This window comes from Arachis ipaensis, chromosome B9, assembly GCF_059453495.1.
Source record: "Arachis ipaensis isolate K30076 ecotype BB chromosome B9, ASM5945349v1, whole genome shotgun sequence".
Taxonomy (NCBI): Eukaryota; Viridiplantae; Streptophyta; class Magnoliopsida; order Fabales; family Fabaceae; genus Arachis; species Arachis ipaensis.
The window spans coordinates 79,851,290-79,870,600 of NC_142444.1; the positions used below are offsets into that span (position 1 = coordinate 79,851,290).

The window sequence follows — 19,311 nt, forward strand, 5'->3', positions numbered from 1 at the left end:
CGAAATCGTGATCGTTCATTCCTTGGTAACGACGCTAAAAACTTAATACGCACGTTCATAATTTTATTTCTTTTTCGCAATTTCGATACAACTAACCAGCAAGTGTACTGGGTCGTCCAAGTAATAAACCTTACGTGAGTAAGGGTCGATCCCACGGAGATTGTCGCCTTGAAGCAAGCTATGGTCACCTTGTAAATATCATTCAGGCGGATTCAAAAGGTTATATATTTTTAATAATTAAAAGATAAATAAAACATAAACTAGGATAGAGATACTTATGTAATTTGTAACAACCTTAATTTTCGAGTACGCGAGATCACTTCTGAAGATACAGATTTCTCTGAAAGATAAGTAAAGGGAATACCTCTTCTGTGTCATGAAGCATCTCAATCATCATTGTCATTATATTATCTTTAACTCAGGACCTTATTTGAGACAAGCCCGACAACGCAATCGCGAAGAACCTAGTTTTTGAACCGTATCGGTTAGGAGTTCTAATTGTAGTTTTCGTAAATAGTCTCAGTTTGACGAACCAGACCCGACTCATGAGAGAAGAGAGATAATAGTATAATATTATGATTATATTAGTATTAGAAGATACTTGAATGATATTATAAGGTTACCTGGTATGTTTTAGTTAAAAACAGGAAATCGGTTTAACCAGGTTCACAGTTTACTGGTGCAGCTTAGCACCGGCACTCTCTGATGACTTTAGCAATGCTAAGGCCTCATTATACATCTTTTATTCTCATAATAAATATGTTACTAGTTGTATTTATGCTAGTAGCTCAAAAAATAATTTTTAGAGATGTTTTTACAAGTGTTCTAATACATCTAGTTTTAGTAGTTATACACCTGAGATATTTTAATATTATTTTAACCCACCTCCAAGCCAACCAATCACAACTCACCTTACACCACCAAGACACTCCAAGGCTGGTCATTTACTCCCTTTGGCCGAAATTGAAAGGAGAGAAAAGAGAGAAAACTTCATGAACACTTAATCTTCAAAGCTTGATTTCTTCTGAACCAAAACTCAAATCAAAACTCCAATTTCACCAAAATGATCCTCTCTTCTTCCTCTACATAACCATGTAACTTATCAAGGCTGGAAATAAGGTGAGATGGCTGTTCCTTTCCCCTTTCAATTCGGTTTTCAAAGAAACATGCTTAAACATGTGTTTTCTTGATGTTCTTCCTTAGGAATCATGCTTAAATTGACTTGAGGGCCAAAAAACGTGATTTTCCAACAAGTCTAAGGATAGAAATCTCCTCCGAATGTGCTGAGGGAGATTTGGTTAGTTGAGGGTTTTTGGATTTAAAGTTGTTCTTGATGTGATTTAGGAGGAAAAAGTGCTAAAGGACCACCTGAAAGTCTAACTGAATTAGGAGCAGCAAAACTAGGTAGGGATTGACGAATTTAATCTTGATTGATTGTGTTTGAGTTGTGTGATTATGATATGGTTTGGCTGTGCTTGAAATTGATTGTTTGTATGAGTAATTCTTGTTGAAATTTTGGTGAAAATTTGATGAAATTTGATGAAATTTATGCTATGAATGTGTGTTCTTGTGGCTGCTGGAAAACCAAAACCCTAGAGCTTAAATTGAGGTTCAATTTGTGTTAAAATCATGTAGAAAAGATGGGGTTTTAGTGGCTGGAAATTTGTTTTGAATTTTGGTAAAAATCGGTTGCTGAAAAGACTAAAAAAAGGGTAAAAACAGAGAAAGAATTTGAAGAATATACGAAGAACACGAAGAACACTTTGAGTGTGGTGAAGAACATTGAAGAACACCTTTTAGATCTTAGAAAGGGCAAGGAAGTAAAATTTTTGGTGTTTAAGGGGTTATATGGTAATTTCTGGAAGTTCGGGTGGTAAAAATAGAAATATTAAAAGTTACGGGTGGTAAAAAGTGAATTTTAAAGGTTAAAAGTAAAAGGTAAGTTAATTTTTGAAAATTTAGTATTAAAATAATAAATAATAATAAAATATTAAATAATAATATTTTATAAAAAATAATATTTTAATAAAAATAATATTTTAATAAAAATAATAAAATAATGCGGAAAAGGCAGTTTTCTGTAAAAGCTTTAGAAAGACAACTTTAAGTGCAGAATCTCATAATTACCTTCATAAAACACTTAGAGAGTGGTAATAACAATATAGTGAGGCAAAGATAAAGAAAAGATAAAAAGTTAAAGAAAAGATAAAAACCAAAGAAAAAGTCTTTAAAATTTTAATGACAGAAAAACAGATAGAGATTAGTAAACGAACTAGGAGCAACATAGTTAGTCTTTGAGTTGTGACTAGGATTAGGTATTATATGAAAAGTTAAACTATTTCAGTATAGACTTAATGAACCTATACTTGGGACAGGCTAACTATTCATACCGAAATTTACATAAGCTTTAAATACATATGTTATGAAGAGAAATCAAAGCAGAGTAAAGAAACACAGAGAACAGAGTAACCAGAGAAAAGTAAAGAGATATAGAGAAAAGAGTAATCAGAGCAGAGTAAAAAGACAAAGAGAAAAGAGTAATGTGATAAAGAGAAATGGTTTGAGTTACGATATTGTAAAAGTAAAAGCTGTAAAGTTTGTATAGCATGATTGAACAGAGAAAGAAAGAGGTATTGCATAAGAATGTGAAAGTGATGATGAATAATGAGAATGATAATGAATGATGATAATGAAAATGATTATGTGATGATCTGCTGCGTGAAGGCAGTCAGATAGATGGTGGTACAACCACTGAGAGTGCTTTCTTGGGATACTTAGCTATAATGCTATTCTATAAGTCAGAGGACTCTTACAGAGGTATCGAGAACACACGACTAGCATATACTCCTGTAAGTCAAAGGACTCTTACAGTGAGAGTGTGTGTATGCTCCTGTAAGTCAAAGGACTCTTACAGTGAGTGTGTTGGGCAGATATAAGTTAACTAGCTCCGCCATGCAAGTTAAAGGACTCTTGCAGTGGGTTGCTAGTGCCGCCCTACAAGTCAAAGGACTCTTGCAGTGGTTTGCCTCACAAGTCAAAGGACTCTTGCGAGGGGCATTGCCAACAGGGAAGCCTTACCTGGTCAAAGGACTCCAGGTAACGTCGGGAGCGAGTATGTAACCGACAAATGAGCTCATTACCTGCACTAGAGCTAGACATGCATCATACTTGGTTGTGCATTTCCTTTGTTATGATTGTGGTATGAATGTATGCTTTCCTTGTTTGTATTCTATTCTTTGTGTCTGTTTTATATTTTCTTGTATCCTTCTGTTTGTGTTCTGTTTTCTATTTTCTCTATTTATCTTCATCTTCAATTTACTGCTTTCTATATTTTGCTATTCATTTGCAAAACAGCATATAATTAATGAATGTAACTAATAACCCCGACCCTACTAAGAACTCCCCAGTTCTTACCCCTTCTCTCTCCCTTCGCCCTTTAGATGGAAGCAAGAGTTACTTTTCGTAGTTCGCTGACGACCGTTTGCAAAAAGGATTCCGCTCTAGGTAGTCTTCTGAGTCTAAGGTGAATCCCATTCTCTGTTTATATGTATATACTGTGAGACTAGCCAATGTCTGCACCCTGTTTGTACGTGAACTTTAACCTAATTCCTATGTACGAGACTCCTGTTGTGTGGCTACTTGATGAGGCACCAGAGAGACGTCATGTGGCAATGACTGATCGTGTAGAGGAGTAGCAGATGATGTTCTACCTTTTTGTGATGTTCCACCTGACTTGAGTTTTGAAGATCTAGAACGTACTTTCCCTCGCTTTAGTAGTTTAGAGGGACTAGCTGAGTATAGAGTCTAGGCTAGCCTAGGTGCCAGCTTAGGGACCTCTTGAACAGGTCAAGGCCTGGGATGTTGTATGTATATATATGTATATAGATATTATTTAGCTATATCTAGGGGTGTTCTAACTAACAGTCTATATCCTAATAAAGGCTGAATCACCGAATGTTGTCAACTACTTGTGATGCATTTATGTGTGGTTGTTTATAACTGTTTTATCTGTTATTATTTGTGAATTGATTATAAATAATTCTGTTTATTAATTCAAACGTTTTCCAAAAAAAAGTACCTCGCAAACTAACTACGCTTTTAACAACGAATCAGGCTCATATAATAAATAATAGATAATAATTAAGATGACAAATTGGTAGCACTTAGCTTCTGGTATGTCCTAGGGGTACTGAAAATTAGGTCGTTACAATTTGGTATCAAAGTAGTTCGTTCCCAGTAGAGCTTGGGGAGTGGACTGACTATGCTTCATTGCATACTCTATTGTGTGTCCCATTCTGTTAGGGTATCTTCAAGATACATTTGGCATGAATGTCTATGAGTGCTCATTTTGGGAATGTTCGTGCTTAACTTGAGATATTAAGAGTGATCACCTTAATGTTGATTGTTTGGTGCGGATAAGACCTCAATGACTATGAATAGGCATGGTTTAATCGAGCTCCGAACGATGAATCGACGTGAGCCACAGCTATCTTCAAAGCTGTTATGATCTTCATGGCTATGGCTGTGTGTGATTTGGGTGCTGTAAGGAACAAACCGATATCTTCGTTAGGACGGCTTGAAGGAAATAGACCGCTTGAAAATGAATTCTTGCACGCGGCTGAAATTTTGAGGGCAAAATTTTCTTTTAGGAGGGTAGAATGTAACAACCCTAATTTTTGAGTACGCGAGATCATTTCTGAAGACATGGATTTCTCCAAAAGATAAGTAAAGGGAATACCTCTTCTGTATCATCAAGCATCTCAATCCTCATTGTCATTATATTATCTTTAACTCAGGACCTTATTTAGACAAGCCCGACAACGCAATCGCGAAGAACCTAGTTTTTGAACCGTATCGGTTAGGAGTTCTGATTGTAGTTTTCGTAAAATAGTCTCAGTTTGATGAACCAGACTCAAATCATGAGAGAAGAGAGATAATAGTATAATATTATCATTATATTAGTATTAAAAGATGCTTGAATGATATTATCAGGTTACCTGGTCTGTTTTAGTTAAAAACAGGAAATCGGTTTAACCGGGTTCACAGTTTACTGGTGCAGCTTAGCACCGGCACTCTCTGATGACTTTAGCAAAGCTAAGGCCTCATTTTACATCTTTTATTCTCATAATAAATATGTTACTAGTTGTATTTATGCTAGTAGCTCAAAAAATAATTTTTAGAGATGTTTTTATAAGTGTTCTGATACATCTAGTTTCAGTAGTTATACACTTGAGATATTTTAATATTATTTTAACCCACCTCCAAGCCAACCAATCACAACTCACCTTACACCCCCAAGACATTCCAAGGCTGGTCATTTACTCCCTTTGGCCGAAATTGAAAGGAGAGAAAGTAGAGAAAACTTCATGAACACTTAATCTTCAAAGCTTGATTTCTTCTGAACCAAAACTCAAATCAAAACTCCAATTTCACCAAAATGATCCTCTCTTATTCCTCTACATAAACATGTAACTTATCAAGGATGGAAATAAGGTGAGATGGCTGTTCCTTTCCCCTTTCAATTCGGTTTTCAAGGAAACATGCTTAAACATGTATTTTCTTGATGTTCTTCCTAAGGAATCATGCTTAACTTGACTTGAGGGCCAAAAAACGTGATTTTCCAGCAAGTCTAAGAATAGAAATCATCTCCGAATGTGCTGAGGGAGATTTGGTTAGTTGAGGGTTTTTGGATTTAAAGTTGTTCTTGATGTGATTTAGGAGGAAAAGGTGCTAAAGGACCACCTGAAAGTCTAACTGAATTAGGAGCAGCAAAACCAGGTAGGGATTGACGAATTTAATCTTGATTGATTGTGTTTGAGTTGTGTGATTATGATATGGTTTGGCTGTGCTTGAAATTGATTGTTTGTATGAGTAATTCTTATTGAAATTTTGGTGAAAATTTGATGAAATTTGATGAAATTTAAGCTATGAATGTGTGTTCTTGTGGCTGCTGGAAAACGAAACCGTAGAGATTAAATTGAGGTTCAATTTATGTTAAAATCATGTAGAAAAGATGGGGTTTTAGTGGCTGAAAATTTATTTTGAATTTTGGTAAAAATCGGTTGCTGAAAAGACTAAAAAAAGGGTAAAAACAGAGAAAGAATTTGAAGAATATACGAAGAACACGAAGAACACTTTGAGTGTGGTGAAGAACATTGAAGAACACCTTTTAGATCTTAGAAAGGAAAAGGAAGTAAAGTTTTTGGTGTTTAAGGGGTTATATGGTAATTTCTGGAAGTTATGGTAGTAAAAATAGAAATATTAAAAGTTACGGGTGGTAAAAAGTGAATTTTAAAGGTTAAAAGTAAAAGGTAAGTTAATTTTTGAAAATTTAGTATTAAAATAATTAATAATAATAAAATATTAAATAATAATATTTAATTAAAAATAATATTTTAATAAAAATAATAAAATAATGCGAAAAAGGCAGTTTTCTGTAAAAGCTTTAGAAAGACAAGTTTAAGTGCAGAATCTCATAATTACCTTCATAAAACACTTAGAGAGTGGTAATAACATGATAGTGAGGCAAAGATAAAGAAAAGATTAAAAGTTAAAGAAAAGATAAAAACCAAAGAAACAGTCTGTAAAATTTTAATGACAGAAAAACAGACAGAGATTAGTAAATGAACTAGCAGCAACATAGATAGTCTTTGAGTTGCGACTAGGATTAGGTATTATATGAAAAGTTAAACTGTTTTAGTATAGAATTAATGAACCTATACTTGGGACATGCTAACTATTCATACCGAAATTTACATAAGCTTTAAATACATATGTTATGAAGAGAAATCAAAGCAGAGTAAAGAAACACAGAAAACAGAGTAACCAGAGAAAAGTAAAGAGATACAGAGAAAAGAGTAATCAGAGCAGAGTAAAAAGACAAAGAGAAAAGAGTAATGTGATAAAGAGAAATGGTTTGAGTTACGATATTGTAAAAGTAAAAGCTGTAAAGTTTGTATAGCATTATTGAATAGAGAAAGAAAGAGGTATTGCATAAGAATGTGAAAGTGATGATGAATAATGAGAATGATAATGAATGATGATAATGAGAATGATTATGTGATGATCTGCTGCGTGAAGGCAGTCAAATAGATGGTGGTACGACCACTGAGAGTGCTTTCTTGGGATACTTAGCTATAATGCTATTCTGTAAGTCAGAGGACTCTTACAGAGGTATCGAGAACACACGACTAGCATATACTCCTGTAAATCAAAGGACTCCTACAGTGAGAGTGTGTGTATGCTCCTGTAAGTCAAAGGACTTTTACAGTGAGAGTGTGTGTATGCTCCTGTAAGTCAAAGGACACTTACAGTGAGTGTGTTGGGCAGATATAAGTTAACTAGCTCTGCCATGCAAGTCAAAAGACTCTTGCAGTGGGTTGCTAGTGCCGCCCTACAAGTCAAAGGACTCTTGCAGTGGTTTGCCTCACAAGTCAAAGGACTCTTGCGAGGGGCATTGCCAACAGGGAAGCCTTACCTGGTCAAAGGACTCCAGGTAACGTCGGGAGCAGGTATGTAACCGACAAATGAGCTCATTACCTGCACTAGGGCTAGACATGCATCGTACTTGGTTTTGCATTTCCTTTGTTATGATTGTGGTATGAATGTATGCTTTCCTTGTTTGTATTCTATTCTCTGTGTCTGTTTTGTATTTTCTTGTATCCTTCTGTTTGTGTTCTGTTTTCTATTTTCTCTATTTCCTCTATTTATCTTCATCTTCAATTTACTGCTTTCTGTATTTTGCTATTCGTTTGCAAAATAACATATAATTAATGAATGTAACTAATAACCCCGACCCTACTAAGAACTCCCCAGTTCTTACCCCTTCTCTCTCCCTTCCCCCTTCAGATGGAAGCAAGAGTTACTTTTCGTAGTTTGCTGACGACCATTTGCAAAAAGGATTCCGCTCTAGGTAGTCTTCTGAGTCTAGGGTGAATCCCATTCTCTGTTTATATGTATATACTGTGAGACTAGCCAATGTTTGCACCCCGTTTGTACGTGAACTTTAACCTAAATCATATGTACGAGACTCCTGTTGTGTGGCTACTTGATGAGGTACCAGAGAGACGTCATGTGGAAATGACTGATCGTGTAGAGGAGTAGCAGATGATGTTCTACCTTTTGGTGATGTTCCACCTGACTTGAGTTTTGAAGACCTAGAACGTACTTTCCCTCGCTTTAGTAGTTTAGAGAGACTAGGTGAGTATAGAGTCTAGGCTAGCCTAGGTTCCATCTTAGGGACCTCTTGAACAGGTCAAGGCCTGGGATGTTGTATGTATATATATGTATATAGATATTATTTAGCTATATCTAGGGGTGTTCTAACTAACAGTCTATATCCTAATAAAGGCTGAATCACTGAATGTTGTCAACTACTTGTGATGCATTTATGTGTGGTTGTTTATAACTGTTTTATCTGTTATTATTTGTGAATTGATTATAAATGATTCTGTTTATTAATTCAAACATTTAAAAAAAAAAAGTACCTCGCAAACTAACTACGCTTTTAACAACGAATCAGGCTCATATAATAAATAATAGATAATAATTAAGATGACAAATTGGTAGCACTTAGCTTCTGGTATGTCCTAGGCGTACTGAAAATTAGGTCGTTACAATTTGGTATCAAAGTAGTTCGTTCCCAGTAGAGCCTGGGGAGTGGACTGACTATGCTTCATTGCATACTCTATTGTGTGTCCCATTCTGTTAGGGTATCTTCAAGATACATTTGGCATGAATGTCTATGAGTGCTCATTTTAGGAATGTTCGTGCTTAACTTGAGATATTAAGACTGATCACCTTAATGTTGATTGTTTGGTGCGGATAAGACCTCAATGGCTATGAATAGGCATGGTTTAATCGAGCTCCGAACGATGAATCGACGTGAGCCACAACTATCTTCATAGCTGTTATGATCTTCATGGCTATGGCTATGTGAGATTTGGGTGCTGTAAGGAACAAACCAATCTCTTCGTTAGGACGGCTTGAAGGAAATAGACCGCTTGAAAATGAATTCTTGCACGCGGCTGAAATTTTGAGGGCAAAATTTTCTTTTAGGAGGGTAGAATGTAACAACCCTAATTTTTGAGTACGCGAGATCATTTCTGAAGACATGGATTTCTCCAAAAGATAAGTAAAGGGAATACCTCTTCTGTATCATCAAGCATCTCAATCCTCATTGTCATTATATTATGTTTAACTCAGAACCTTATTTAGACAAGCCCGACAACGCAATCGCGAAGAACCTAGTTTTTGAACCGTATCGGTTAGGAATTCTGATTGTAGTTTTCGTAAAATAGTCTCAGTTTGACGAACCAGACTCGACTCATGAGAGAAGAGAGATAATAGTATAATATTATCATTATATTAGTATTAAAAGATGCTTGAATGATATTATAAGGTTACCTGGTCTGTTTTAGTTAAAAACAGGAAATCGGTTTAACCGGTTTCACAGTTTACTGGTGCAGCTTAGCACCGGCACTCTCTGATGAATTTAGCAATGCTAAGGCCTCATTATAAATCTTTTATTCTTATAATAAATATGTTACTAGTTGTATTTATGCTAGTAGCTAAAAAAATAATTTTTAGAGATGTTTTTACAAGTGTTCCGATACATCTAGTTTCAGTAGTTATACACCTGAGATATTTTAATACTATTTTAACCCACCTCCAAGCCAACCAATCAGAACTCACCTTACACCCCCAAGACACTCCAAGGCTGGTCATTTACTCCCTTTGGCCAAAATTGAAAGGAGAGAAAAGAGAGAAAACTTCATGAACACTTAATCTTCAAAGCTTAATTTCTTCTGAACCAAAACTCAAATCAAAACTCCAATTTCACCAAAATGATCCTATCTTCTTTCTCTACATAACCATGTAACTTATCAAGGCTGGAAATAAGGTGAGATGGCTGTTCCTTTCCCCTTTCAATTCGGTTTTTAAGGAAACATGCTTAAACATGTGTTTTCTTGATGTTCTTCCTTAGGAATCATGCTTAACTTGACTTGAGGGCCAAGAAACGTGATTTTCCAGCAAGTGTAAGGTTAGAAATCACCTCCTAATGTGCTGAGGGAGATTTGGTTAGTTCAGGGTTTCTGGATTTAAAGTTGTTCTTGATGTGATTTAGGAGGAAAAAGTGCTAAAGGATCACCTGAAAGTCTAACTGAATTAGGAGCAGCAAAACTAGGTAGGGATTGATGAATTTAATCTTGATTGATTGTGTTTGAGTTGTGTGATTATGATATGGTTTGGCTGTGCTTGAAATTGATTGTTTGTATGAGTAATTCTTGTTGAAATTTTGGTGAAAATTTGATGAAATTCAAGCTATGAATGTGTGTTCTTGTGGTTGCTGGAAAACGAAACCCTAGAGCTTAAATTGAGGTTCAATTTGTGTTAAAACCATGTAGAAAAGATGGGATTTTAGTGGCTGGAAATTTATTTTGAATTTTGGTAAAAATCGGTTGCTGAAAAGACTGAAAAAAGGGTAAAAATAGAGAAAGAATTTGAAGAATATACGAAGAACACTTTGAGTGTGGTGAAGAACATTGAAGAACACCTTTTAGATCTTAGAAAGGGCAAGGAAGTAAATTTTTTGGTGTTTAAGGGGTTATATGGTAATTTCTGGAAGTTAGGGTGGTAAAAATAGAAATATTAAAAGTTACAGGTGGTAAAAAGTGAATTTTAAAAGTTAAAAATAAAAGGTAAGTTAATTTTCGAAAATTTAGTATTAAAATAATAAATAATAATATTTAATTAAAAATAATATTTTAATAAAAATAATAAAATAATGCGGAAAAGTCAGTTTTCTGTAAAAGCTTTAGAAAGACAACTTTAAGTGCAGAATCTCATAATTACCTTCATAACACACTTACGGAGTGGTAATAACATGATAGTTAGGCAAAGATAAAGAAAAGATAAAAAGTTAAAGAAAAGATAAAAACCAAAGAACAAGTCTGTAAAATTTTAATGACAGAAAAACAGACAGAGATTAGTAAACGAACTAGGAGCAACATAGTTAGTCTTTGAGTTGCGACTAGGATTAGGTATTATATGAAAAGTTAAACTATTTCAGTATAGACTTAATGAACCTATACTTGGGACAGGCTAACTATTCATACCGAAATTTACATAAGCTTTAAATACATATGTTATGAAGAGAAATTAAAGCAGGGTAAAAAAACACAGAGAACAAAGTAACCAGAGAAAGTAAAGAGATACAGAGAAAAGAGTAATCAGAGCAGAGTAAAAAGACAAAGAGAAAAGAGTAATGTGATAAAGAGAAATGGTTTGAGTTACGATGTTGTAAAAGGAAAAGCAGTAAAGTGTGTATAGCATGATTGAACAGAGAAAGAAAGAGGTATTGCATAAGAATGTGAAAGTGATGATGAATAATGAGAATGATAATGAATGATGATAATGAAAATGATTATGTGATGATCTGCTGCGTGAAGGCAGTCAGATAGATGGTGGTACAACCACTGAGAGTGCTTTCTTGGGATACTTAGCTATAATGCTATTCTGTAAGTCAGAGTACTCTTACAGAGGTATCGAGAACACACGACTAGCATATAATCCTGTAAGTCAAAGGACTCTTACAGTGAGAGTGTGTGTATGCTCCTCTAAGTCAAAGGACTCTTACAGTGAGAGTGTGTGTATGCTCCTGTAAGTCAAAGGACTCTTACAGTGAGTGTGTTGGGCAGATATAAGTTAACTAGCTCCGCCATGCAAGTCAAAGGACTCTTGCAGTGGGTTGCTAGTGCCGCCCTGTAAGTCAAAGGACTCTTGCGAGGGGCATTGCCAACAGGGAAGCCTTACCTGGTCAAAGGACTCCGGGTAACGTCGGGAGCGGGTATGTAACCGACAAATGAGCTCATTACCTGCACTAGGGCTAGACATGCATCATACTTGTTGTGCATTTCCTTTGTTATGATTGCGTTATGAATGTATGCTTTCCTTGTTTGTATTCTATTCTCTGTGTCTGTTTTGTATTTTCTTGTATCCTTCTGTTTGTGTTCTGTTTTCTATTTTCTCTATTTCCTCCATTTATCTTCATCTTCTATTTACTGCTTTCTGTATTTTACTATTCGTTTGCAAAACAACATATAATTAATGAACGTAACTAATAACCCCGACCCTACTAAGAACTCCCCAGTTCTTACCCCTTCTCTCTCCCTTCCCCCTTCAGATGGAAGCAAGAGTTACTTTCCGTAGTTCGCTGACGACCGTTTGCAAAAAAGATTCCGCTCTAGGTAGTCTTCTGAGTCTAGGGTGAATCCCGTTCTCTGTTTATATGTATATACTGTGAGACTAGCCAATGTCTGCACCCCGTTTGTACGTGAACTTTAACCTAAATCCTATGTACGAGACTCCTGTTGTGTGGATACTTGATGAGGTACCAGAGAGACGTCATGTGGCAATGACTGATCGTGCAGAGGAGTAGCAGATGATGTTCTACCTTTTGGTGACGTTCCACCTGACTTGAGTTTTGAAGACCTAGAACGTACTTTCCCTCGCTTTAGTAGTTTAGAGGGACTAGGTGAGTATAGAGTATAGGCTAGCCTAGGTGCCAGCTTAGGGACCTCTTGAACAGGTCAGGGCCTGGGATGTTGTATGTATATATATGTATATAGATATTATTTAGCTATATCTAGGGTGTTCTAACTAACAGTCCATATTCTAATAAAGGCTAAATCACCGAATGTTGTCAACTACTTGTGATGCATTTATGTGTGGTTGTTTATAACTGTTTTATCTGTTATTATTTGTGAATTGATTATAAATGATTCTGTTTATTAATTCAAACGTTTTCAAAAAAAATGTACCTCGCAAACTAACTATGCTTTTAACAACGAATCAGGCTCATATAATAAATAATAGATAATAACTAGGATGACAAATTGGTAGCACTCATCTTCCGGTATGTCCTAGGCGTACTGAAAATTGGGTCATTACATAATTCATAGAGATGCTTTCGTTCCTTTGAACCTCTACTTTCCTGCTGTCTTCATCCAATCATTCCTACTTCCTTCCATGGCAAGCTTTATGTAGGGCATCACCGTTGTAAATGGCTACATCCCATCCTCTCTGTGAAAATGGTCCAATGCGCTGTCACTGCATGGCTAATCATCTGTCGGTTCTCGATCATACTGGAATAGGATTTACTATCCTTTTGCGTCTGTCACTACGCCCAGCACTCGCGAGTTTGAAGCTCGTCACAGCCATCCCTTCCCAGATCCTACTGGAAATACCACAGACAAGGTTTATACTTTCCGGATCTGAAGAATGGCCATCCATGGGTTCTAACTTATACCATGAAGATTATAATATCTCGGACTCGGTCTTCTGTATTAGATATCTAAGAGATACTCATTCTAGCTTGTTTGCATGTAGAACGGAAGTGTTTGACATGCACGTGTTCATAGGTGAGAATGATGATGAGCGTCACATAATCATCACGTTTATCATGTTCTTGGGTGCGAATCGATATCTTAGAATAGGAATAAGCTTGAATTGAATAGAAAAACAATAGTACTTTGTATTAATTCATGAGGAACAACAGAGCTCCACACCTTAATCTATGGAGTGTAGAAACTCTACCATTGAAAATACATAAGTGATAAGGTCCAGGCATGGCCGAATGGCCAGCCCCCAAAATGTGATCAAAGGATCAAAAGATAATCCAAAGATGTAAATACAATAGTAAAAAGTCCTATTTATACTAAACTAGTTACTAGGGTTTACAAAATTGAGTAAATGATGCAGAAATCCACTTCTGGGGCCCACTTGATGTGTGCTTGGACTGAGCATTGAGCTTTACACGTGTAGAGGCTTCTCTTAGAGTTGAACGCCAGTTTGTAACCTGTTTCTAGCATTTAACTCCACTTTGCAACCTGTTTCTGGCGTTTAACTCCAGAATGCAGCATGGAACTGGCGTTCAACGCCAGTTTGCGTCATCTAAACTCAGGCAAAGTATGGACTATTATATATTGCTGGAAAGCCCTGGATGTCTACTTTCCAAAGAAATTAAGAGCGCGCCATTTGGTGTTTTGTATCTCCAGAAAATCTACTTTGAGTGCAGGGAGGTCAGAATCTAACAGCATCTGCAGTCCTTCTTCAACCTCTGAATCTGATTTTTGCTCAGGTCCCTCAATTTCAGCCAGAAAATACCTTAAATCATAGAAGAACACACAAACTCATAGTAAAGTCCAGAAATGTGAATTTTAATTAAAAACAAATAAAAATATACTAAAAACTAACTAAATCATACTAAAAACTATGTAAAAACAATGCCAAAAAGCGTATAAATTATCCGCTCATCACATTCATTCAGAAAACAAAAAGTATTGCCACCACATCAAAATAATTGAACTAATTTCAAGGATGAATTCGAAATTTATGTACTTTTTGTTCTTCTGTAATTAAAATATTTTTCATTTAAGAAAGGTGATGGATTCATAGGACATTCATAGCTTTAAGACATAGACACTTAGACACTAGTAATCATTTAGTAAAGACACAAACATAAATAAAACATAAGGCTCAATAACCAAAAAACAGAAAAATAAGAACAAGGAGATTAAGGAACGGGTCTACCTTAGTAAGGGTGGTATCTTCTTCCTCTTGAAGAACCAATGGTGTTCTTAAGCTCCTCTATGTCTCTTCCATGTCTTTTTTGCTCCTCCCTCATAGCTTTTTGGTCTTCTCTATTATCATGGAGAATGATGGAGTGCTCTTGGTGTTCCATCCTTAGTTGTCTCATGTTGGAACTTAATTCTCCTAGGGAGGTGTTGATTTGCTCCCAATAGTTTTATGGAGGAAAGTGCATCCCTTGAGGCATCTTAGAGATTTCATGGTGAGGAATTTCCTCTTGCTCTTGTTGAGGTCCATGATCTCTTGTTTGATCCATCCTTTTATTAGTGATGGGCTTGTCCTCATCAATGAGGATATCTCTTTCTATGTCAATCCCAGCCGAATTGCAGAGGTGGCAAATGAGGTGAGGAAAGGCTAACCTTGCCAAAGTGGAGGACTTGTCCGCCACCTTGTAGAGTTCTTGAGGTATAATCTCATGAACTTCCACTTCCTCCCCAATCATGATACTATGGATCATGATGGCCCGATCCACAGTTACTTCGGAACGGTTGCTAGTAGGAATGTTAAAGCGTTAGATGAACTCCAACCATCCTCTAGCTACAGGCTTAAGGTCCGGTCTTCTCAATCGAACCGGGTTACCTCTTGAGTCAACTTTCCATTGAGCTCCTTCCACACATATAGGATTGGAGAGTACTTCCCATCCTCTTCTTCTAATCTCTTGTTGGATCTCCGGATACTCGCTCTTTTTGAGCTTAAAAGGGACCTCAGGGATCACCTTTTTCTTGGCCACAACTTCATCGAAGTGGTCTTGATAGACCTTTGAGATGAAGCTCTCCATCTCCCATGACATAGAGGTGGAAGCAATTGCCTTCCCTTTCCTCTTTCTTGAGGTTTCTCTGGCCTTAGGTGCCATTAATGGTTATGGAAAAACAAAAAGCAATGCTTTTACCACACCAAACTTAAAAGGTTTGCTCGTCCTCGAGCAAAAGAAGAAAGAAAGTAGTAGAAGAAGAAGAAAATGGAGGAGATAGAGTGGGAGAGTGTATTCAGCCAAGGGGGAAGTAGTGTTATGAAAAGGTGTGAAGAGGAGATAAGAAGAGGTGGGGTAGGTGGGGATCCTGTGGGGTCCACATATCCATTTAGGCGTGCAAAACGCCCCTAGAATGCATGTCTGGCGTTAAACGCCAGCTTGCTGCTTATTTTTGGCGTTTAACGCCATCTTTTCTCCCATTCTTGGTGTTAAACGCCAATTCCATGCTCTGTTCTGGCGTTAAACGCCAGTCTGGTGCTTGTTTCTGGCGTTTAACGCCAGCTTGATGCTTCTTTCTGGCGTTAAACGGCAGTTTGATGCTTCTTACTAGCGTTTAAATGCCAGTAAGCTCTTCCTCCAGGGTGAGCTATTTTTAATGTTGTTTTTCAGTTGTTTTTGTGACTTCACATGATTATCAACCTAAAGAAAACATAAAATAGCAATGGAAAATAAATAGATATAATTAAATAACATTGGGTTGCCTCCCAACAAGCGCTTCTTTAATGTCAATAGCTTGACAGTGAGCTCTCATGGAGCCTCACAGAAAATCAAAGCAATTTTGGGGCCCCTCAACACCAAACTTAGAGTTTGGATGTGGCCTCCTAACACCAAACTTATAGTTTAAATGTGGGGGTTTTGTTTGACTCTGTTCTCAGAGAAGCTTCTCATGCTTCCTCTTCATGGTTACAGAAAGAGAACCTTGAGTCTTAAATACAAGGTTGTCCTCATTCAACTGAAGGACCAACTTTCCTCTGTCCACATCAATCACAGTTTTTGCTGTGGCCAGGAAAGGTCTGCCAAGGATGATGGATTCATCCTCATCCTTCCCAGTGTCTAGGATTATGAAATCAGCAGGGATGTAAAGGCTTTCAACCTTCACTAGCACGTCCTCTACTAGTCCATAAGCCAGTTTCATAGATTTGTCTGCCATCTCTAGTAAGATTCTTGCAGCTTGTACCTCAAAGATTCCCAGTTTCTCTATTACAGAGAGGGGCATGAGGTTTATCCCTGACCCCAGGTCACATAGAGCATTCTCAAAGGTCATAGTGCCTATGGTACAAGGTATGAAGAATTTTTTGGGATCCGGTTTCTTTTGAGGTAATGTCTGCCTCATTAATGCATTCAGTTCATTGGTTAAACAAGGGGGTTCATCCTCTCAAGTCTCAGTACCAAATAACTTGGCATTCAGCTTCATGATTGCTCCTAGATATTTAGCAACTTGCTCTTCAGTGATGTCTTCATCCTCTTCAGAGGAAGAATATTCATCAGAGCTCATGAATGGAAGAATGAAGTTCAATGGAATCTCTATGGTCTCTGTATGAGCCTCAAATTCCTTTGGTTCCTCAAAGGGAAACTCCTTTCTGTCCAAAGGGCGTCCTATGAGGTCTTCCTCACTAGGATTCACGTCCTCCTCCTCCTCTGGGCATTCGGCCACACCAAGTAAGGTTATGGCCTTGCACTCTCTCTTGGGATTTTCTTCTGTATTGCTTGGGAGAGTACTGGGAGGAGTTTCAGTAATCTTCTTACTCAGCTGACCCACTTGTGCCTCCAAATTTCTAATGGAGGACCTTGTTTCATTCATAAAATATAGTGTGGTCTTGGATAGATCAGAGACTATGGTTTCCAGGCCAGAATGGCTCTGTTCAGAATTCTCTGTCTGTTGCTGAGAAGATGATGAAAAAGGCTTGCTATTGCTAAACCTATTTCTTCCACCATTATTATTGAAGCCTTGTTGAGGCTTCTGTTGGTCCTTCCATGAGAAATTTGGATAATTTCTCCATGAAGGATTATAGGTATTTTCATAGGGTTCTCCTATGTAATTCACCTCTGCTATTGCAGGGTTCTCAGGATCATAAGCTTCTTCTTCAGAAGATGCTTCTTTAGTACTGTTGGATGCAGCTTGCAATCCATTCAGACTCTGAGAAATCATGTTGACTTGCTGAGTCAATATTTTGTTCTGAGCTAATATGGCATTCAGAGTATCAATTTCAAGAACTCCCTTCTTCTGAGGCGTCCCATTGTTCACAGGATTCCTCTCAGAGGTGTACATGTACTGGTTATTTGCAACCATTTCAATGAGTTCCTGAGCTTCTGCAGGGGTTTTCACATGAAGAGATCCTCCTACAGAATGGTCCAATGACATTTTTTACAACTCAGAGAGACCATCATAGAATATATTTATGATACTCCATTCTGGTAGCATGTTAGTAGGACACCTTTTGATCAGTTGCTTGTATCTTTCCCAAGCTTCATAGAGGGATTCTCCTTCCTTCTGTCTGAAGGTTTGGATTTCCACTCTAAGCTTGCTCATCTTTTGAGGTGGAAGGAATTTGGCCAGGAAAGTACTGACCAGCTTATCCCAAGAGTTCAGGCTATCCTTAGGTTGTGAATCCAACCATGTTCTAGCTCTGTCTCTTACAGCAAAAGGGAAAAACATAAGCCTGTAGACCTCGGGATCAACTCCATTGGTCTTGACAGTGTCATAGATTTGCAAGAATTCAGCTAAAAGCTGATGAGGATCTTCCATTGGAAGTCCATGAAACTTGCAATTCTGCTGCATTAGAGAAACCAATTGAGGCTTAAGCTCAAAATTGTTTGCTCCAATTGCAGGGAGTGAGATGCTTCTTCCATAGAATTTGGAAGAGGGTGCAATAAAGTCACCAAGCATCTTCCTTGAATTTCTACCATTGTTATTAGGTTCGGCCATGTCTCCTTCTTTTTCAAAAATTTCTGTCACGTTCTCTCCAGAGAGTTGTGCTTTAGCTTCCCTTAGCTTCTTCTTCAGAGTCCTTTCAGGTTCAGGATCAGCTTCAACAAGAATGTTCTTATCCTTGTTCCTGCTCATATGAAAAAGAAGAGAACAGAAAAGAAAATATGGAATCCTCTATGTCACAGTATAGAGATTCCTTAGGTGAGTATAAGAGGAGAAGAATAGAAGGAGGAGAAGAGAAAAACTCGAACACAGAGAAGAAGATGGGGTTTGAATTATGAGTAGAAGAGAAGCGTTAGTAGATAAATAAGTAAATAGAAGGAGATGAGAGAGGAGGGGGGGAGAAAATTCAAATTTAATTTAAACTAAAAGGAAAAATATTTTTGTTTTTATTTTAAAATGTAGTTAGAATTCAAAAATAAAAAAGAGAAATAAAATTAAAATTAAAATTTGAAACAATTAGTTAATTAAAAAGAATTTTGAAAAAGTGTTAGTGATTTTCGAAAATTAGAGAGAGAGAAATAGTTAGGTGGTTTTGAAAAAGATATGATTGAAATAGAAAACTTTTAAAAATAAACCAAAAAGTCAAGTAGTTAATTGAAAAAGATTTGAAAATCAAATTTGAAAGGGTGAGAAGTTAGAAAAGATTTTGAAACTGATTTTTTAAAAAGATATGATTGAAAATCATTTTGAAAAAGATTGGAAAAAAAGAAATTTAAAAAGATTTGATTTTTGAAATTAAAGTTGATTACTTGACTAACAAGAAAATAAATGATATGATTTTAAAATTTAAAGATTGATCCTTTCTTAATAGGCAAGTAACAACTTGAAATTTTCTTGAATCAAAATATTAAGTGCTAGCAAAGAATTCGAAAATATGAAACAAAATAAGAAAAAGATTTTTGAAAATAAATTTGAAATTTTTGAAAATATGAAAGAAAAAATGAAAAAGATTTGATTTTTGAAAAAGATTTGAAAAAGA

The 19,311-nt window shown here is 36.5% G+C and overlaps 1 non-coding gene across 1 annotated transcript; it reads left to right on the top strand.

Annotated features, from left to right (window-relative positions):
• Positions 1 to 17,820: 17,820 nt before the first annotated feature.
• Positions 17,821 to 17,924, top strand: LOC148545142 (small nucleolar RNA R71). The gene has a single exon (XR_015901507.1). It is a non-coding gene; the product is annotated as a small nucleolar RNA R71 (small nucleolar RNA).
• Positions 17,925 to 19,311: the final 1,387 nt, after the last annotated feature.